This window comes from Panthera onca, chromosome A2 (genome assembly GCF_046562875.1).
Source record: "Panthera onca isolate mPanOnc1 chromosome A2, mPanOnc1 haplotype 2, whole genome shotgun sequence".
Taxonomy (NCBI): Eukaryota; Metazoa; Chordata; class Mammalia; order Carnivora; family Felidae; genus Panthera; species Panthera onca.
Window position 1 is genome coordinate 144,017,894 of NC_138340.1, and position 22,028 is coordinate 144,039,921.

Genomic DNA, 22,028 nt, shown 5'->3' on the forward strand with positions numbered 1-22,028 from the left:
AAATCGACCACTGGAAAATTGCTCTGTGTGAAGCTCTTCTGCTAAGCAAAGTTTTATTTTCCTGGAGAGTCATCATTTCCAGTGGTACTAGGAACTGCTTTGTAAGAAGTCCAGAAAGGAAGATGGAGCTCTGTGACAGGAAAGTGAGAAGGAAATAATAGTTTGAAGAATTGGAAAATAGTAGTTACTGCCACTGGGAGAAGGCTGGAAACCGGAACACTGACTAACCAGAGGTGTGCTTTTCAGGGTGAGCCCTCCACATGTGTCTGCACTCGGGCCGAGTTGCAGGTCTGAAATGGTCTAGGGATGAGCTTTGCTGCAGTGAAGAGGAAAAGTCCTTCCTCTGTTTGAGGGGGCAAAACTCGGATTATAGGGCCACGGAAGGTGCAAGTTTCTAGTAAGTCCTTTGTTACTTTTTTAAGGTTAAAGAAGAATGAACTTGGGAATCAAGTTGTAAAAAAAAATCTTTGCATTTGACCAGTTTTTAAAAACGATGGCGAAGGTAGAGGCTCTGTCTGCTCTGAGAGTGGGAGCAAGGGGACAGAAACAGAGTTGGTTCTGGAATGTGTTTAAGGAGGAAGTGGGCAGTAAGTTGACACAAGCATTTTGGAGCTGTTCTGTTACTGAAAAGGCAGGATGATGGAAAAACTGAAGGTGGATTTATATTTCTTGAGTTGGGATGAGACTGGCAGGTGTGTGGGCAGACAAAATATAACCTGGAAAAGTAAATGTCTTTGTCAAGTCAGATACTGTTTTCTCAAAATCCTGAAAGATTCTAACTCTGGATTTCTTTGAATGATATGCTAGACTTTCTGTTATCTCAGCAGATTATTTTCAGCACATGTTAAATGGATGAGGTTGAGAGAAGTCTTGGGGTACTTAGTATAGAATTTGGTCACCACACTTAGCAGCTATTAGAGATGGCTGTTTTCTCTGGTTTTATGCACCTGATTTCCTTTCTGTTTTGAGGTTAGAGCCCTTTTCTATGTCTTTTCACCCTAATTTCCCCATCTAACTTGTGTTTGTGTGTCTTTCCAAGCAGGAGCACATGGATTGCTTTCAGGACAGCAGAGTGAGTCTGCCATGGTTCTTGAAGCTGTGTGCTTAGCAGAAGTGGCTATGGAAGCAGCATATCTGCACCTGCTTATGGTGTAAAAGGCCAGAGAGAGGACAGTGCGAAAGCTCAGTGCATTTCACCCCACCGCATGTAATTGCCTAAGGAGAAAGGAATCCCTCTGCCAGTCTTTGGTTTTGTGCTAAGAACCAAGATTCTCACTGGACGACTAAGGCAGAGGGTCATCCAAAGGAGAAGATGGCCACAAGTTTCCTCCTTCAATGGGAATTGTGCTGCCAGGTTGTTCTAAAGTGGGAGGTAGGCTTCCTGGTGAGTAGCTTAGTGGAAATTTCTCCAGTGTACAGCTTGTAGGAAATGCTGTCTGTAATTTAGATCTTAGGTTTCTGAACTAAGAAGTATGTGTCTTTCCAGAGTGTAGTGGGGACAAAAGTAGTAGTCCGTTGATCTGCTCCTTCCTACGTGCACTTAGCTCATGCAGACTGAAAGAAAAAAAAAAACACATCTTTCCTAAGCTACTTAAAATAGTCTTATTCTGCTACTCAAAGGGACAAGGTGGCTGAATAATATTTTAGTAGAGCCATTTGCAAAGAACTAGGTAGAATAGGATGGCAGGCTTTTCCCTATAGTCTTTTTTTTTTTTTTTTTTTAATTTTTTTTTCAACGTTTTTTATTTATTTTTGGGACAGAGAGAGACAGAGCATGAACGGGGGAGGGGCAGAGAGAGAGGGAGACACAGAATCGGAAACAGGCTCCAGGCTCCGAGCCATCAGCCCAGAGCCTGACGCGGGGCTCGAACTCACGGACCGCGAGATTGTGACCTGGCTGAAGTCGGACGCTTAACCGACTGCGCCACCCAGGCGCCCCCCTATAGTCTTAAAATTGCCCACATCTCAGCAGGTGAGCATGGTGGCTTCCAATCAAGATTGCGAGTAAAAGAGTACTAAGTTTTTACTGTATCTTAAATGTTTTCTGTCATTTTTTTTCTGTATGAAAAGGAAGCATCCAGCTGGCTCTAGTCATCCTAACAGTGGCTGCTGCCATGTACTAACTAATGGTACAGAATGATGAGCAATCATACTTCCTTTCTTTCTTGAACAAATTGTGCATCTAGCTTTGTGTGGGTATTGGAGAAACAGTAGTAAAAAGTAGACCAGATTCCTGCCCTTATGGTTTATGAAGGAGACAGACAATAAACAAGTAAACAAGAAATGCACGATATTATGAGAGAGTGATTTCAGGTAGGGGAATGGGACGGGGTGGTTGGAACTAAGAGAAGGAGTGGCTCCGTTAGATAAGGTGTTTAGGAAAGGTTAAAAAAATGCTGTTCGTCAGCATTTGTGCTGAGATCTGATGGACAACAAAGAATCAACCGTAGGAGAAGGGTGTTCTTGGTAGAGAGAACAGCAAGTGCAAAAGCTGTAGGGTCCCCATGGATGTTTATCTTCAGTATTTTTGTAGTATCTCTTTAATTTCTTCAAGTTCAGGGTGCCACATAAGTGGTATGGGTTTAACGTGAGCTATTCATTTGTGTTTTAAGGTGATAGAAGGCAAAAACAGCGCAGGTGGTTGTTCTGGTACCTTGGTGAGATCAGTATCTGACATTAACTTCACTAAATACGTGTAAACAGTGGAGAACTGATAAAAAAAAAATTGCTGTTGGTCATAGTCATGTCTCTTAAGGGGCCAAGACTAAGCTTTTTTGACTTCCGGTCAGCCAGTCCTGTGTATTCCTAAGGTTACCATCTTTCAACGAAAGGTACTTAGCTGAAAAGATAAATGCCAAGAGCAGGCTCAATGAGAGTTAAATAGCATGCAGAACTTGTCCTTGTTTATATTTCTGTTAGCATTTTATTGCTACATGGAATAGTCTGCTGCTCTGGCCTCTGGCAGTACTTTTTAAAAAAAATTTTTTTTAATGTTTATTTATCTTAGAGACAGAGAGAGCACAAGTGGGGGAGAGGCAGAGAGAATCAGAGACAGAATCTGAAACAGGCTGCAGGCTCTGAGCTGTCAGCACAGAGCCCAATGCAGGGCTCGAACTCACAAACTAAGAAGTCGAGCTGAAGTCGTACATTTAACCGACTGAGCCACCTAGTTGCCCCCCTCTGGCACCACTTTTAACCTAGCAAGCTGTAAGGAACAGTGATGGTGAAGCACAGAGTAGCGTGCTTCAGAGCTCAAACTAATGGTCAGAAAGGAACTAGCTCATGCACAGTGTGGCTTATTATCATGAGGGAAGACTCCTAAGGTTTGGTGGTGATCGGTGCTGGTAATAAATGGGCAAATGATTTAAAAAAAATTTTTTTTTTTACATTTATTTATTTTTGAGAAACAGAGTAAGACAAAGCATGAGCAGGGGAGGGGGCAGAGAGAGAAGGAGACACAGAATCCGAAGCAGGCTCCAGGCTCTGAGCAAGCTGTCAGCACAGAGCCTGATGCGGGGCTTGAACCCACGAACTGTGAGATCATGACCTGAGCTGAAGTCGGATGCTTAACCGACTGAGCCACCCAGGCACCCCTAAATGGGCAAATGATTTGGTGGAGTCTATGCCTCAGTTTACTTGGAGGGTGAAATTTGGGAAATGAGTGAAGGTTCCAAGGCCTTTTGTGTACCCACTTTCCAGTGGGTTAGCGGTCTAGCTGACAGGTGTGGTTCTAGCAGGGGGTGCAGTAGATATTCTTTGGAATCTGGTCTTTGGATTTATTTTATTTCATTTCTCCCAGGAACAGCATAGCTAGTAAATATTGTAGGAAATTCTTTGTCTTATTCAGGACAAGGAATGAAGGGATTCAACTCTTAAGGGGCTTAATGTAGCTTTTCCTCTTATTTCTTGTTGGGAAATGGATAGACACCCAGTTTCTGTTGCTAATTCCTCTCTTGGGAGACTGACATATGCTTTTTGTTTTTACAGCACAAATTAATGCAGAATCACAGGTTGTGAACATTTGATGCAGATGGAGTGTTGTGGGATTTCACTTTCAGTGAGACTCAATATGATACACTAATGTTTTTTACACTTAGCTCTGATGTTTGGGGAAAAAAACAGTGGTTTCTGTTGGCATTTTTTCAAAATTAGGAAGGAAAACAACTTCTAGGTGAACATCATATGAAAATTTAGGTGACATTTTCACATGTCATTTTTGAGATGTTCAGTCAGTGATATAAACTGGACTTGGCACATTGTCTCCGTTTACAAGCTTATGACGAGTGATTTAAGGCATCATCTCCTCTCTTTATGCCTTAACACATTTTGAGGTGCTTTGGGTTCTCTCTGTGTGGGAAGTAGTCTCCTTGGGATGGGCTTGTAACACCAACCTCCTGTGTAAGGGGAGGAATTGAGGAGACTGGAGAATCTGTGCTTAAAGTTAATAAACTTTATTAATTTATTAACATTAATATGAATTTATTAACATTAATTTATTAACTAATTTCTTAACATTGTCTCTGGGAAGCAGCCTGGCAGAGAAGAGAGATCGTTGGCCTAGGATTCAGGGGATACAAGTTCTAGCCCAGATGCTGCTATTCTCCACTTGGGTGATGTGGGGTAAGACATTTCACCTCTCAGTCTCCCTCCCTTCCTCCCTCCTTTCCTTCCTAGCTTATTTATTTCAAAAGAGAGAGCGAGAGCGAGCAAGCGGGTAAGGGGCAGAGAGGGGGAGAGAGGATCCCAAGTAGGCTCTGTGCTGTCAGTGCAGAGCCTCGCGCAGGGCTCAAACCACAAACTGAGATCCGTTACCTGAGCTGAAATCAAGAGTCAGATGCTTAACTGACTGAGCCGCTTGGGTGCCCCTCAGACTCTTTCTTTTTTAAACGAAGTGGTAAACCTGTTGTCTCTAAGCTCCCAACAGTCCCAAAGGCTGTGATTGTATAAGAAACCTTACAATGCATGTCTTTTAGGCATGATGAACCCAAACTGAGAAATCTACCTTATGGTAGGCTTCACTCTGAGTTGCTGCTTATTCTGCATGAAACATGTTTTCTGTTCCTGTTGCTTGTTTTTTTTTTTTCTTTTTTTTTGAGACAGTAGATTATGAAATATGAAATGTGGTAATGTGGTTTTTGTAGTGTGGAAGACGAGAGTTAAAATTTGAATTAGACTAAGTGATTGTATAGTGGACCGGGTTGAAGGTGGATAGAAATGAGCTAGGGAGGTTCCTGGCTTCAGTAGTGGTATCAGGATAGACTAGTGGGAGTGCTTGTTGGGGACCTAGAGAAACATGCCAGCGGTGGGTTTTAATCACACAGTCTCACCTCTGCATTGGAACACCCTGACATTCTCCTGGGGCTATAAGTCTTGAATTGAGAAGGGTAGAGATGAGGAGGGCACCCTGGGAACCTGTAGCTCATGGGGAGAGTTTATTCTGGCCCTGCTCTTAATTGGAGGAATCTCGGGGGGCTTGGTAGGGTTCTTAGCTTTTTCACACTTCAAGGCTGAAACTTCTTCCTGTAGGTGATCCTAATTGTCTTTTGCAGATCTTTTCCACTTTGTTTAATGTGCAAGTATAGGAATCATAATCTGTTCTTGGTAGTTCCTCACATGGTTTCTTTTCTTTTGAATTTATTTTTTATTGTACGCTTTCTTAAATCCTTTCTGAGAGTAGATTTAGAGAGAAGCCTCCCAGTGATTTCCTGAACAGATCCATGCTTCAGGACCACCTAGAAGGGCCTTTCAGAGGCACAGAAATAGAATCTCTGTGAGTGTGGCCTGGGAATCTGTTTTTTTTAAAAGCCTCTCCTAAGTGTTTCTGAAAGAGTCGTTTTTTGGTTGGATCTGGGGACTGGCATTTGAGACCCACTGATCTTGTTTAACTCCTTTTCTGTATGTAGTTGAAGGGGCAGGACACAAATGACAGAAGGAACATAGTGTGTGGGGGGCGGGTACATCAGAATTTAATGAGGGGAGGATACTAGTTTCGCTTTCTTTTTAGCACTTATCTTGATGGCTGCCAGGACACTTTGCATTGCTTTTAATCTGTACTTCAGTATTAGGCTGATATCCTCAGGGGTCCGTTTACAGTGACTCCGAGATCATATTCTTGGGTCATAACTGACAGCTGAGAAGTTGTTGTTTTCTATGCCTGATTTAGGCCATATGCTCATTTTAACACTCATCTGCCACTTTTCCTTTTATTTGCTTAGGTTCCTAGGATCTTCCTATAATTTGGCGCCAATAACTTGGCACATTATTACTCTGGAAGTCTTTAGTGTCCTCTAAAAACATGATTCTGTGCTGCTCACTTTCTGCTTTTGTAATCCTTGGGAGCCACACACTTAGGCCTTCTGGTTTGTCTCTATCCTGTTTCTTGTTTATAAGCCCCATTGTTAACAACATCAGTAAAACCCCAAATGACCTCTTTGGTGGTCTCAGTTTTTACTTTTTATTCCACTTGTTTGTCTCATATGGAAATAAAATTTTCTTTATAATTCTCAAGTCTTTGATGTCCTTATGATTAAGGGTTACATCTACAATTCCCTTTGTGGCTTTTCCTTGTTTTGAGCAGCAGTTTCCTAGTTCATCCCTGAATTCCTTCAGAATGTTCAGGTGAATGCCAACTAGCATTAATTATTTAATAATTACCAGTATTTAAGTTTTGGACTTAAAACCTGCTCATAAGATTTCAAATAGCGTAGAAGTACGTAAATTAAATATAAAAATCTCCCTCTGACCTTCTCGGTTTTCTGTCATTCATTCTCATTCCCCTAAGAAAATGTGTTTCCAAACTTTTCATGCAGAAATGTAATACATGCTCCCTCTTTTTAAGAAACAGAAATGGGGTGATAATATATGTTTCCTGCAACTTTAAAAAAAATTGTCATGGCTATCTATTATATCTCGTTATAGATCCTACCTCATTCTTTAATGGTTGCAGAGTATTCCATCATTTGGGTGTATTTACTTACCCACTTTTTTGCTGATGTATGTTTTAAGTTTTTCATGATTCTAAACATTGCTACACTGACTGAATGTTGTTTTTACATCTTTGTGTTCTTGTTATTGGCATTTCTGTAAGATACATTCCTGGAAGTGCAGTTGCTGGTACGCTTTAATATCAGTTAATGGTTTTGGTAGTTGTAGGAGGGCTTTACTTAAACTTAACCTGTTTATTTCTTACAAATACCATCTTAGATAAAATTTAGGGCAAAATACAGCTTAATATCTTATTATTCATTAATCACTGCATGTTTGGTAGTCCTGTTTCTCCAGGGTATCCTTGAAAACCATTTTATCTCTTTGGCAGAGGGCAGGGCTTAACCACCTGGGTATCATTAAATAACTCCTTTTTACTTGCTTGAAGACCTTCAATTGTTTCAAGGTCCTGGTGTTTATTTATTTATTTAAATGTTTATTTATTTTTGAGAGAGAGAGAGACACAGAGTGTAAGTGGGGGAGGGGCAGAGACAGAGGGAGGCACAGAATGGGAAGCAGGCTCCAGGCTCTGAGCTGTCAGCACAGAGCCTGATGCGGGGCTCAAACTCATGAACCACGAGATCATGACCTCAACCGAAGTCGGATGCTTAACCGACTGAGCTATGCAAGCATCCCAAGGTCCTGGCATTTAAAGGAGAGTAGGCTCTTTGACCTTTGGCCTCATCTGCTTTTTCTGGGTTCTAGAGAGCTCCATGACTAAGGAAGTGTGCAGCTACTGAGCTACAGATGACATGAGGAGGTGAGAGGCAAGGTCATGTGGGAGGTTTGACTTTCCTGTGGCCTGGTACACAGCTTTTCCTCCTTTTTCTTCTCGGATGAGAAGGTGGGGATGGGAGGTGGTGGTAAGCATGACCACATCCTGTATGGGGAAACTGCCATTTTTAGAGTTGTTTGGAGAGACTGAACCAGGGGAGTTAGTGTTGGCAGCCTCTCAGTCAAGTGCTGATCCCAACCTTGGTGTTATGGGTTACCTCAGGTTTGCTGGGCTTCAGATGTGTGTGTATTCCTACCATGGTTTTGGCATGGGAACGCTGCCTCTGCTTCTATTTCGTTTGAAAATCTTTTGGCAATCAACTATTCTAAAAATTGGAGTATTATTTTATTAAAGAAACTTTTTAATGTTTATTTTTGAGAGAGAGAGAGAGAGCACAAGGCGGGGAGGTGCAGAGATTGAGAGAGACAGAGACAGAGGATCTGAAGTGGGTTCTGCTCTGACAGCAGAGTGTGATGCAGGGCTCGAACTCAGAAACCGTGAGATCAGGACCTGAGCTGAAGTCGGATGCTCAAATCACTGAGCCACCCAGGCACCCCTGAAATATTATTTTTAAAGCAAACTTAATATCACTGTCGACAATGGGAAACCAGTGTTGCTTGCCATACCTAGAAAGTACCTTAAAAAATGCACAATGAAAACAAAGTGTTATTAAATTCTAGCTTGGTATGGTGTTTTGCAGAAGGCTATGAAGAAAGTTTAACAAGTGATGAAGATGTGCTAAAGGCTTCTTGCCACCAGACTGGAACTTTCTTCTTCATTTAATAGGAATGACTGAAGGAGAATTGGAAAGGGGACAGTTCTTATGTGTGTGTAAATATTAAATTCTGGTATATATAGCAGTTTTTCACTGCGATGTAAAACATTTTCTATTTTCTTTATCCCCAAGGGGAACCAAATAATCCAAATTTGTTTGGGGGTTTTTTGGTTCTCTATGCCAGTTCCCTAAACCTCCAGTCTCCCAGCAGGAACATAAATTAGTTATTTGCAAGGAACAGCTCCTTTACCTGGCCTTGGCACCTTTGTAATGACAGGGCAGCTTCCATCCCAGTCTGCCTGGGCTCTTGCTGTTCACACCTGTTGTCTTGGCATAATTATCAGTAACACCTCTTTTCACTTCAGAGTATGTGATTCCAGTGATGAAATGGATGTTTACTGTGCTTAGTAAGAACAGTTAAATCTGGGAGAGTGTGGGGTCACAAAGTTCACAGAGACCTAAATAAACAGAAGGTAGGTGTTTCTGTAAATCTAGCAACTAGGATGGCTGAGGGGAGGGTCTCATGGCTAAGGAAAGCCTTTAATGGAGAGTAGGCAGCCTAGGCTTGAGACCTCAGGTTATGTGCTTGGTTCCGGGTAAAGCTTTGGTCTGATGGAATTTTAGTTGTCAGTCTTATTAAAATGTTGCTGTTAAATAGAGGTAGGTAGCTTTGTTTTATGGTGGAAAGGGGAACTTGTGAATTTAAGTATTGATGTTTTTTGGAGAATGGACACATTGGAAAATCAAATGTCATATTTTCATATCCATTTGTTTTAAAAATCTTTTCTGGAAAGGTGGTGAAAGTGACAGGTCTTGACAGAGGCAGAGGAATAAAATGGGTGAGATGAAAGGCAGGAGAAATGGCTAAGTACAGGTGAGAATACTCAGATGGTCTTGAAAGCAGCTGTGAGTAATCTGGATGCAATGTGTAAGGTTAAGGCAACTTGCCTAAAGTGACTAAGCGTTGCTGGAAGTTTGTAGTAGAGAAAGGAACAAGAAGCGAGGCTCTGAGTCTTTGTTCCTAGTCTCTGGGATGGGAGGTTAGTGAACTTTTAAACTTTATGAATTCTGTTCCAGGAGAGGGAAAATCCATTGTTTTATAGCCTTTAATACCAGGGGCATTTTTATTTTTGGTAACAACCCAAAACAGTGAATTACTATGCCAAGTGTAATTTATCTGCTTACCTAATAGGACTCTCCAAGGTCTTCATGAAAAGTGGTGCATTCTTTCCCTCCCTCCCTTTCCTTCCCTCTGTGGAAGGGGGGACTCTGGAGTGCCTGGGTCCTGGAATCCTGCTGAGATCTATTATTCTGTGTGCAGTAATTGCTTGTGTTATTACTCCTGGCAGGTGAGCCCTTTCACAGCCCAGAGGCCAGGAGGTTGCCTCTATTACTTTAAAGCCCAGTTATCTTGTTAAACTCCTCTCTTGTGAGAGCTTTAGAATCTCCTGAGACCTCCCGCAGGCTCTCTGTGGGGCACAGGCCCAGCTCCTGCCTGGGTAAGCCCTGCCCTGCCCCAGTGTCAGTCATCAGATTCTAGCTCTGGAGGAATAATTTTCCTTTACGTGGCCAAGCAGCTATAGGGCTGTTGGCTCGACTGCTTGGTTTCCATTTAATTCTTAAGTGTTCCCTTATCAGTGCTCTTGATGAGAGTATCTCTTCTGTCTCTTGTGTGGTAGAAAATGTGTTTCTTTGATTGTCAACAGAAGCTGAAAGCCAATGTAGGGACAATAAGAAGCTTGGGACTTAGATTATCTGAGGGACAAGAACTTAGAAAATTGGTTTTTGAAAGTGGTTGATGGTACTGCTGAAAGTAAAGATGCTCTGTGTCTGTGAGCTGTCCGTAAACTTGGATTTGAAATTTCTATGCTTTATATGTTAAAGAACTGTATTTATTTTGTTATTCATTAGAGAGTGTGCTCCCCCAAAGGTGAGGGGAATCAGAGAGCTGGACTTTATGGTTAGCATAGGATATGTAGAATATTATGGATGTTTTTAATAAAAATGGAGGGGCAGTACCTGCAGTGAAGATAATGCAAGGAAATTCCAGATAGGCTAGATACCTTCTATTTAGCTTCTTGAAGAGGTATGCAAATCTGTGCCTTGTGCTGGAGGATGGAGGGGCTAGGCTGGGCCACCAGCAGGTAGTAGGGTGATCTCCAGGTGTGTTCGATGATAGGAGACTTCCATTTTTAATCCCCCATCATAGTTTTCCTAGGATTTTAATTATAAGAATCCTGGGATGGTGCATTAATTTAGCAATAAAGGACTCTGAAATGTTTATGGTAGATTTGTGATTTGTACTTTATTTTGACATCTAAAATTGACCATGAACGTTTCAAATAGGAAAAGTTTCCAAACAAATCTGGAAAATAAAATGGGAAAATTAATGTTTTTCATGGGTAGCATAGAAATTGAAGTGCATCCTAAGTTCTGCAGTCAGTCCTGCATATAAATCAAAATAAACGTATTAGATGTCCTTTAGAGATGATTCACTCTGAATAGTGCTGAGTATTCTGCTTTATAAGCTGGCATCCCTATTGCTGTAAGTTCATTCTGAGGAAAAATGCATAGGACTTCGTGGAAACAAGCCTGAGAAATACTCAAGGTACTAATCTTCATTTCTCTTGGGTATTTCGAGATCTCTGGTGTGCTTTCATTTAGCTGTTTCTAGTGTCAGCCCTCTTAACCCTCCTTATCATTGGACTATGATGTGACCTATTGTACTCAGGGCCACTATGCCAGCAGTGCTGTGAGAAGTCAGGGATGGCAGCCACGGGAGCTGCCCTCTGGCCGCTGCCTCCCTGGGTCAGGAATCATGGGGGTACTTCCCTCCTTCCTCTGAGCATTGGTCCTGAGGAGGAAGGAGTCAGAGTGGGGATGAGGGCTGGATGGATCCAGTAACCGAGGAGCTCCTGGAATGCACTCCCAGGCTTCTCCACCCTACCTTGGCCACTGCTGGTTCACCTCTCAGTTACTGCGCAGAGGAGGGGAGGTCTTGTTTGTGATCAGGAACAACTTTTTCTTGGGTTTCCTTAAGAGAAGAAGCCTGTGTCTTTGGGGAGTTGCCTCCACTACCTGTGGTGAACACACAGAAGTTCAAGAGGCATATGATCTTCAACCCTCCTCTTATATGACTATCCGTATGCAATAGTTCTGAAATGCAGAGTGGGCATGTATATGAAATGTATGGAAACAGAAAAACTGCATCAGTTATTGAAACCCGTAAGATAGGCTGAGGCCAGATACCCTAGAAGTGTGTATTTTGAAATGTTTAAGAAAAAGTACAAATCTGTAACTTAAAAAAATTTTTTTTTAATGTTTATTTATTTTTGAGAGAGAAAGAAACAGAGCGCAAGTGGGGGAAGGGCAGAGAGAGGGAGACACAGAATCTGAAGCAGGTTCCAGGCTCTGAACTGTCAACACAGAGCCCGATGCGGGGCTCAAACCCACGAAGCGTGAGATCATGACCTGAGCCGAAGTTGGAATGCTCAGCCGACTGAGCCACCCAGGCGCCCCCACAAATCAGTAACTTTTGAAAGTGCTTTTAGTGCTTTAAAATTTCTGATAGTCCCCAACCAAATCTTTGGATTAGGGCTCCTGTCCATCATTGTTTGGTAATCACTGTTACAGGTTGGGATGTGGAAAACATTCAGAAGGCACAGGCCTTGGAATTGTTAACCCTGCCCATGACCCGCACAGGAACACATCTATAATACAGTGCTTCATCAGAGTCCTAGAGTCTAGAATTTGATGTTTTTAGTGGCTGCGTTGGACTCCAACTGGGATCTGGTGGTGGTGGGGGGAGGGTGGGAAAGAGTGGGGGGGGTGGATTATGAGCCTGCTGCCAACAGCTGTGAGCAGCTGTGAGCTGGCTTGATGGTGGCCTAAGCTTGCCGGTGCCTTCTCTCAGCACTTCCGTCCCTGTCATGGTGTGTTCTTTTCCTGTCTGCTTACGTTTCTCTGTGAGTTGCTTCTCTGATGATTAAAAGGAAATAGTGTTACTTTCGTTGCTACCAGTTAAGGAATTCAAATATGTTTTTGTTACCTTAGGTATTTGGATATAGACTTTGGGGTGTAAATCTACCGAGAGATGCTTGTCTGTTAAATAAGAATAAATATAAGAATCATGGAGAATATAATCATAGATGAAATTACTGCATTTGCTTAGTGTCCCTTTGGGGGATATGGGAAATGACTGAGGAAAGTGGGAAGGCAATTGAATATTGAACAGTTAATTGGGAGATTCTCCAGTGTGGTCTGGGATATAGATTTGAGTGGTTTCTGTTGAATCGAGTAGACTTGACAGCTCACAGGAAACAATCAATTGAGTGGTTAGAAAGGAGTCAGGTAAGACATTCTTGAAGGAGGTAACAAGGGAAATTCGACATCACGTAATAAGAGGATTGCTGAGGGAAGGGGGTGCTGAGGAAAATGTTCTCAGCAGCAGCGCAGGCTTCCTAGCGGAGAATGGAACGATGCCGAGGACTTGGAGCTGCGTTATAGAGGGCAGAGAGAAGGCTGGACAAGGGACTGAACTCCGGCAGTGGAGAATACGGGATGAAGCGGACTGGGTGAGGCCATGCCTGCCTGTGGATCATGCCAAGGGGGTGGGTGGAAGGCCTTGGAGAACATTTGGGCTACCTGTTGTCATTTGGCAGAGAAATAGGAAAACAGCTGTGCGTGTGGCACGTGCTCTTGAGATCCTGGCTCTCGTTAGCTCTGGCAAAAATCCACTAAGCTAGGAGTTGTTTAAGGACAAGGACCATGTCTTGATTGTTCTTGTCCCTTCTCTCCAGAATCTGGCACTGTGCTTTTTACACAGTAGGGCCATTCATTTGTTCAAAAAACACTTATTGAATGCTGACTTTGTCTCTGGTCTTGTTTTGGGCTCGGGGGCTATCAGGGTGAGTAACATAGACCTGGTCCTTGCCGTTATAGATCTCGTAGCTTAGAGAGGAAAGCCAGTACTAAACAACTATACTATTTAGTGTTGAGATAAATTCCATGAGTAGAAGTATGGTGTAGTCAGAGAGCACACGTAGCAAGGCTTTCTGACCCAGTTCGGGGATTTGGAAGGCCTCTTTGTGGAGATAGTTTAAGCTGAATTTGCTGGAGAACATGTTTCTAAGCCAGGGAGTTAGGGTGGGGATAAAGAGGCAGGGAATTAATAACTTTATTGTGCATACCCATCACTCAAGGATCTTATTGAAATGCAGGTTCTGCTTCTGTAGGTCCTGGGTGGAATTGGTGTGTCTGCATTTCTAACAGGCTCTCCCGTGATTTCTGGCCTGTAATTTTTTTCAGAGGCTTTCTGTGCACCCTTCTCACTTCTGCCTTTTTTATTCTTTTGTTTCAATTGAAAGATGATGGGACTCAACTGAGTCATTTTTCTCTCTAGTCTGTAGCCATGGTGGCTGCAGTGACATAACTGTTCAGTGCTTTCAAGCTATAGTTGATTAGCAGTAGAGACTCTTCTTCCTGTCCCCTCCACATGCTGGCTGAAAATACTACTCTACATTTTGATGTGGACAATCCACATTGTGGAGAAGGGCAAAGGTATGGAGGACGGGAGGAGGAAATTACAGAATTTGGTTAAGAACAAAAGAAAATCCTGTGTCTTGCAAATTAACAGAATTTCTTTTGGCATCTCCCAAAACCACTCCTTGTAGATTAGAGAGGGGGGACTCAGGCATTGTTTTTGATAATCCCATTCCTCTATGATGATAAGGCCAACTCTGAGAGGTAAAGAGATTACAACCAAGATTCCAAGGCTTCACTGAAACCAAAAATGTGGATGGTGCTCTCCTCTCTTACAGAATGTTCTTAATTATTGTAACTGAACTTCCATCAGTTTTTCCTTAAAACTTTAGAGACGTTGAGGAGCTTCTGGCTTTCCTGACTATAAAACCTAATTAGACCACATATGTAAATTTTTAAAATTCCCACCAGATAACTAGCATAGGAAGAAAGAGGGACTCTCTTTAAAACCCAAGATCCTTTTTGGGTGTGATAGCCTTTTTGAACTGTGTGCTTAGAGAAGGTTTCAATTCTGTGATTCCAAAGCATTTTAGGGGTGCCTGGGTGGCTCAGTTGGTTTAGCGTCTGACTCTTGATTTCAGCTCAGGTCATGATCTCACGGTTTGTGGGATCGAGCCCCATGTTGGGCTGTGTGCTGAGTGTGCAGCCTGCTTGGGTTTCTCTCTCCCTCTGCCCCTTCCGTGCTTGCGCACTCTCTTTCTCTCCCTCAAAATAAAAATAAGAAAAAATAAATTTAAACAGCAAAATCTCCAACAAAAAGCCCTGCTCACTACAGTAATTTTTCATCTTTAATATAGTGTGAGTACTTGACCTTAAGCATTTGGTAGAGGGGTCAAAATCCGTTAAGTGATAATCTTTTATGTTCTGAAGTCAATTTTTGCTTCTTTCTTTGGTAATTTTCGCACGTGACTGTTGCCCACTTTGAGATTTTCTTTTGACAACTGAAATGGATTTCTCTGAAATGACACATTTGCCTGACATACAGTTCTTCCTGAGTTCTCTTATTTCTGCATAACCGTGTCTCGATCTCTGGATCCTTGACAACAGCGGGGCTCAGCATTGAGTAGTGAGAACTTGGCTCTGCAGAGGACCATCATCCTGGGTACATCCTGGTACAGGCTTCCTGGAGATTGAGTCAGTTCCTTGATGGTGAGGCTTTATTTGTGCAGAAGTTACAACCTTGGTGTTTTATGTAAGCTATATATTAGTATATATATTAGTTTCGGTTGTACGGCATAACAGTTGGATATATAAAATGTTCACAATAAGGCTAGTTAGAATCTGTCACCGTACATAGTTACAGATTTTTTTTTCTTGTGATGAGATCTTTTAAGCTCTCTTTGCACCTTTCAAATATGCAATACAGTAGTTGCCATGCTGTGCATTGCATCTCCACGACTTACTTTGTCTTATAATTAGAAGTTTGTACCTTTTGACTCTCTTCACCTATTTTGCCCTCTGCCACCAATTTTTGACTCCCATTTCACATATATTTAGTATTTGGGGTTTATTGGAAGTGTGCTGGGAAGACGTGTGTCCTAGCTCTGATGCCGTCGTATAAGTGCCACGGTTTCCTCAGAAAGTGAGGAGAATGGTGCCTGCTCTGCTTCCTCAGAGCATGGTTGTGAGGATGCAGAGGGGTGGAGGATAGGAAGGGAAGGGAAAGGGAAGGGAAAGGGAAGGGAAAGGGAAGGGAAGGGAGACCAATGTGCCCTTAATGTTACTGAGTACCTGCTAGGAGTCAGGTGCCGTGAGGCGTCTCACTTAGTCATCCTCACAATCCAGAGAAGACGGTGGTCGTAGTATTGCCCTCATTTATACAGGAGGGAACATCACAGTGCTTGGAATGATTTTTACTTGAATTTGTTTTCAGACTCAAGACTGATTTCAGAGTTCACGGTCACCTGAGGCTTTGATCGCCACCACTCTTTGTCAGGGATGAAGTTCAGTGCAGACTTAGGATATGATACTTAACATTACCTTTGAGGACAAAAGTTCTGACAAACACATAACATTTACCTCTCTAGGGAGGGGGTATCTTAGCTGGCAAATGAGGAAGGTAGATTATGGGTTATTTAATCCTTTTTTTAACATATAAATAATACGAATTTAATAGTAATAACATTGGAAGTTTTTGAGCACAGACTTGTTCACTTCTTTAAGTCAATAAATTATTACTTAAGGAATTTTACATGTGGTTCCTTCCAGTGCCAACCCCTGCAGTTCCTCCAAAGTCAGAATCATAATCTTCAAAATAGCCCTTTTGAAAAGAATCAATCCATGGTTGTCACTGTCAGCCCAGGGTTCTTTCAGTTCGGCTTCTTTGATCTCACTTGCATATGGACGTTCTTCAGATATTCCCCACCTGTAATCTTTGTGATCCAGTTCCTTTACCTTATGGTCCTAGAAGTAAAATTGTAGGAAGTACATTGATTGCTATTTTGGCAAATGATCTAAAATTATTATTCTTTAGTTCCTTCTGGTATTGAAAAGTTTTGTTACTTCCACTCTGCTTCATGAGCCTAGCAGAAAGTGTTACAGGTCTCATTGTCACCACTTCAATAAACTTGCTGTCATGGAAGCATCCCCTGTGTCTCAGTGTAGCCACTATTTAATCCTTTTTGACTGAATTCAGTTGTGGGAGAATTTCCATGATTTTGATACCTTCTTTTATACTCCTGGAGGAAATGTCCACCTTTTTCTATTGTACATACTCTTACAGTCTTTACTTGTGACTACAGTCTGAGCTGTTTTCTTCTTTTTTTTTTTTTTTTAAATGTTTTTAAAAGTTTATTTATTTTGAGAGAGAGGGAGAGCATGCACAGGAGGAGCAGAGAGAGAATCCCAAGCAGGCTCTTCACTGTCAGCGCAGAGCCCAACGTGGGCTCCCAACCCATGAACCGTGAGATCATGACCTGAGCCATAATCAAGAGTCTGATGCTTAACTGACTGAGCCACCCAGGCTCCCCTCTTTTTTGTTTGTTTATTTTGAGAGTGAGTGGGCACAAGTGGGGGAAGAGCAGAGAGAGAGAGAGGGAGAGAGATAATCAGAAGCAGGCGCTCTGCATGTTGTCAGCTGTCAGCGTGGAGCCCAGTATGGGGCTCCATCTCACGAGCCACAAGATCATGACCTGAGCCGAAATCAAGAGTCTGCCACTTAACTGAATGAGCCATTCAGGTGCCCCTTGAGCCATTTCTTATAACGATATTGGCGTTATGTATTGGGTCTTTTGACCAGCCTCTGTGCTCAAGTGCTTTTATTCTCGTTTAGGTTTCGTAACAACTCTCGTGGGTATTCTTACATGTTTTGTGAACATTTGTAAATGAGGAAACTGAGGCTGATAGAGCCAATTAACCACTGACACTGCTTTGATTCTGAAACTAAATTCTTATTGTCATATACCTCTGTTCTTCTCCGATTTCGAAAAGGAGCAGTTTGTATAACTTGAAGTGGTAGTCCTGAATTTATTTTTGCTGTGCACTTGCTATTTAGACTTCCATAACACTAGTTTTTATCTCCTTTCCTTGTCATGTCATAATATATAAGAGGTTGGCAAAGTGACTCTGTAAAGGGCCAGGTAGTAAATATTTTAGGCTTTGCAGGCCATACGGTCTCTGTTGAAGCTACTCAACTCTGCTGTTCCAGTGTGAAAGCAGCCATAGACAATTATGTAAATAAATGATCTTGGCCATGTTCCAATAAAACTTTATTTATGGACACTGAAATTTGAATTTCATACTCTTTTCATATGTTACATAATACCCTTTTGATTTTTTTTTTCCCCCAGCCATTTAAAAATGTAAAAACCATTTTTAGCTCTTGGGTTGTACAAAAGCAGGCAGTGGGATGGATTTGGCCAGTGGGCTGTAGTTTGCCAATCCTGTTTTTATCATTCTGGAGTTTTCTTCCTTTGTGCTTCTTTTTTGGGTGTTCTTTTGTAATATTAGACTCTTAAGTCTCTGCTTGCGTTGCATATGGTGGTATTTAACAAGTGTTGGTTTGATTTGGAGCAGTAAGCTCATGGAAGCTTTACTTGCTTAGTCTTCGACACCTGCTCTGCTGACACATAAAAATGGAGATTTTACTTGGGCAAAAGATCTAACCAGTAGGTAACTTCAGATACTGTTTTAATACACGTCAGCCCCCCCCCCCCCCCCCCCAAAAGCTTGTTTCTACATGCAGCATGGTGGAACATCAGGATTGGGGGACTTTATGTCTAGTCCTTGCTCGGCCGTCAATACTTTATTGTAAGCAAAAGTCATTTTACTTGTTTTGCTGCAGATTTTCACCTCTAAAATACAAGGGCCTGGATGAGATCTTCTCTTAGTGGCCCTCTCTCTGTAGATGACCCTTCTGGTCCCTCTGAGATGTAAAGTCCCCAGATTTCAAACTGAGGACCTTGTGGTATAGCTGGCCCCCGGAGCAGCTGCTCACTTACACTCATCTCTGCTGGATGAGCTGGTGCGCCTGCAGCAACTGAAATGGCCTGCCATGAGTCCAGGGGCTTCCAGTTCATTGTGTTTGATTGCTGGCCCTCTAATTTAGGTTTGCCTCTTGCTGTTGCCAGAAAAAGAAAGAAGAAGCTGGCTGTGTTGGCGAGTATTCTGGGAAAGACCTCCCAGACCACACAGCTTATGTTCTTTTGGGATTGCTTGCTCTTTGTCTCAATGACTTTTTAATTTTCAAGAGATGATTCTTCTTGTGGAGGCAATGGTGCTGGCTGCCAAGAAGTTTTTTCCTGATATACTTTTTCCGAAATTTTCCACAATTTAGTTTCTCTTCAGTTACTCTTACTTTAATCCTGTTTTTTTTTTTTTAATAGTTTTTTGCTTCATGAAAATGTATTTAATAAAAGCTTTCCTACCCCATCCACAACAGCTTCTTCTTGATCCCCTGATGGTATTTTCAGGTAAAGAAGATTTCTTGTCCAGGGAAGGGTCCCTGGCCTGCTTCTCTGTCACTCTGACATATAGCCCCTGCACGTGCAACCTGGGTTGTGGCAGTTGCATGCTTCCAGATGGCACTGTGGATCTTTCAGCCCAGTGACTTTCCTCGTTCTTCTTTCTGTGCCACAGAGGGAAAGGAGTGCATTCTCATTGCTGTGTGGTTTCTCAGAAAAAGCTTCTATTGTTTTCAGCCATTTTCATCATTTTTGAGCTTTGTAGATTTTGCTGAAGTCCTGCTTCCTTCCTGTCACTTCTACCTTGTTATTTCTAGAGGACTGGAAAGTTTACAGTGGCCCTCCATTCTTTGGTGAGTCACCATGGCTGGCTTTTGCTACTGAGTCAACTGCCTTTTTTAAAACATTTTTTTGTTAGGGTTGTTCAGCTGAGCACCTAACCTTCCTGCTAGATATGGCAATCCTCTGTAGCAAAGTATATGTTTTATATCCTCAAGTTTTTGTACTTCCATGTTGGATGTTAAAAAAGTTTTTTCTTTAGAAATAAATTCACATACCATAAAATTCACCCTTTTAAAGCATACAATTCAGTGGCTTTTCCTGTATTTATACAACGTTCACCATTGTCTAATTCTAGAACATTTTCATCAGTACTGAAAAGAGAAAGAAACCCTAAACCCATCTGCTCCCCTCCCTCCAGTCTTTGGGAACCACCAATCTACTTTCTGCCTATGGGTTTGCCTATTCTGGACATTTCATAGAAATGAAATCATTAAGGGTGTAGCTGTTTCCGTCGGGCTTCTTTCACTTATTGTAATATTTTCAAGGTTCATTCATGTTGCAGTATCAATCAGTACTTCACTTCTTATTTCTGAGTAATATTCCATTTTATGGATAGGCCACATTTTATTTATCCGTTCATCACGTGATGAACATTTGGGTTATTTTCCACTCTTCTTGGCTATTATGAATAACATTGTAATGAACATTTGTGTACAAGTTTTTGTGTGGACATACTTTATTCTCTTGGGTATATACCTAGGAGTGGAATTGCTGGGTCCTGTGCTAATGCTTTGTTAAACTTTTAAGGCACTGCCAGGCTGTTTTCCAAAATGACTGCATCACCAACAACGTATGAGGGATCTAATTTGTCCACATCCTTGCCAACACTTACTATGGTCTCACTTATTGCTTATAGCTTTCCTAGTGGCTGTGAAGTGATATGTCATTGTGGCTTAGATTTGCATTTCCATGTACTTACTGGCCATTTGTAAATCTTCTTTGGGTAAACGTATTCCTATCTTTTCCCCACTTTTTTTAAAGTTTGAGAGAGTGTGAGCAGGGGAGGGGCAGAAAGAGGGAGAGAGAGAACTCCAAGCAGGCTCTGCATGGAGCCTGATGTGGGGCTCTCATGAACTGTGAGATCATGACATGAGCTGAAATCTAGAGTCCTACACTTAACCGACTGAGCCACCCAGGCACCCCTTTCCCATTTTTAATTGCGTTGTTATTTATTTATTTTTTTTATTTATTAAAAAAAATTTTTTTTTAATGTTTATTTATTTTTGAGACAGAGAGAGAGAGAGCATGAACAGGGGAGGGTCAGAGAAAGAGGGAGACACAGAATCTGAAACAGGCTCCAGGCTCTGAGCTGTCAGCACAGAACCCGACGCGAGGCTCGAACCCACGGACTGCGAGATCATGACCTGAGCCGAAGTTGGATGCTTAGCCGACTGAGCCACCCAGGCAGGCGCCCCAATTGCGTCGTTTTTTAAATTGAGTTACAGTATTTCCTTATTCTAGGTACTAGACCCCTATCAGATATGTTTTGTAAATATTGTCTTTTCACTGTCTATAGTGTCCCTGAGTCACTGTTTTTTGTGTTTTTTTTTTTTAAAGAGCATGCCAGCGGTGGAGAGGGGTATTGGGGGGGGGGGAGAGAGAGAGAGAGAAAGAGAGAGTGAGTGAGTGAGTCAGGAGAGAGAGAGAGAGAGAGAGAGAAAGAAAATCTCAAGCAGGTTCATCATGCTCTGCACAGAGCTCATTGCGGGGCTTGATTCCATGACCCTGGGATCTTGACCCTGGGCGCTTAATGGACTGAGCCACCGAGGCACCCCTGAGTCACTGTGTTTTAATTTTGACGGCCATTTTATCTTGTTTTTGGTTACTTGTGCTTTGTAAGATGGTGTCTTATCTTAGAAATCATTACCAAATCCAAGGTCATGAAGATTTATACCTGCATTTTCTTCTAAGAGTTTTATAGTTTAACTCTTAAAGTTGGATACTTTCTGAGCTAAGTTTTGTATGTGGTATGAAGTAGAGGTCCAACTTCATTATTTTGTATGTGGATATTCAGTTTTCTAGCCCATTTTTGTTGAATAGATTCTTTTCCCACTGAATTATCTTGGCACCCTTTTTGAAAGTCGTTTGGCTGTAAACATCAGGGTTTATTTCAGGCCTTTTGGGAACATGTTAGTGTTCATCAGGTGGCTGCCCTTATTCTTTATATTAGGTCTTCATATTGGCAGGTGTTGCTAAGATATTTCTCTTGAATCTTAACAGGCAGATACATATGTTAAGCTAGTTCTTCTTGCAGAGCTTAATGAGATGTTCTCAGCTAATAAGATTCCATTCTCAGGCCAAGATGATTTTTATTCTTGGTACTATGGAAAAAATACTGGCTTTACTGATATACTTAAATGGATTTCTGTACCATCACCTTCTTAACGAGTATACATGCTAAGTGTAGCATGACTAGGGTTTTCTGTAAGGTTTCTGTCTTCCTCATGTCTGTGGTCTGGGGGTTTAAGACTTATGTGCGCCAAATTGTCAGGGTCTAGTGAAGATTTAATGTGTTCTGTTGCTGGGCAACATGTTAGTGGCTGCCCATAAAGTGTTTGACTTTAGGTAACTCTCCCAATAAACCTGTATGTGGGTGTGAACAGTTTGAGTTCCCATTTTCCTTCTCAGCTGGCTTGTCTCAGCCTTTGTCACCGTCCAACTTATGCCCTGAAGCCGGGTCCTCTGAATCACACCACGTCCCTTTGCAGCC

The 22,028-nt window shown here is 42.0% G+C and overlaps 1 protein-coding gene and 1 non-coding gene across 2 annotated transcripts in view; one reads left to right on the top strand and one right to left on the bottom strand.

The window, feature by feature from the left end:
• The window catches only part of SND1 (staphylococcal nuclease and tudor domain containing 1), a 422,669-nt gene that overhangs the window by 2,652 nt on the left and 397,989 nt on the right, over positions 1-22,028 (top strand). The window lies entirely within an intron of this gene.
• On the bottom strand, positions 16,606-16,718 carry LOC132679980 (small nucleolar RNA SNORA1). Its single transcript, XR_009610457.3, has one exon. It is a non-coding gene; the product is annotated as a small nucleolar RNA SNORA1 (small nucleolar RNA).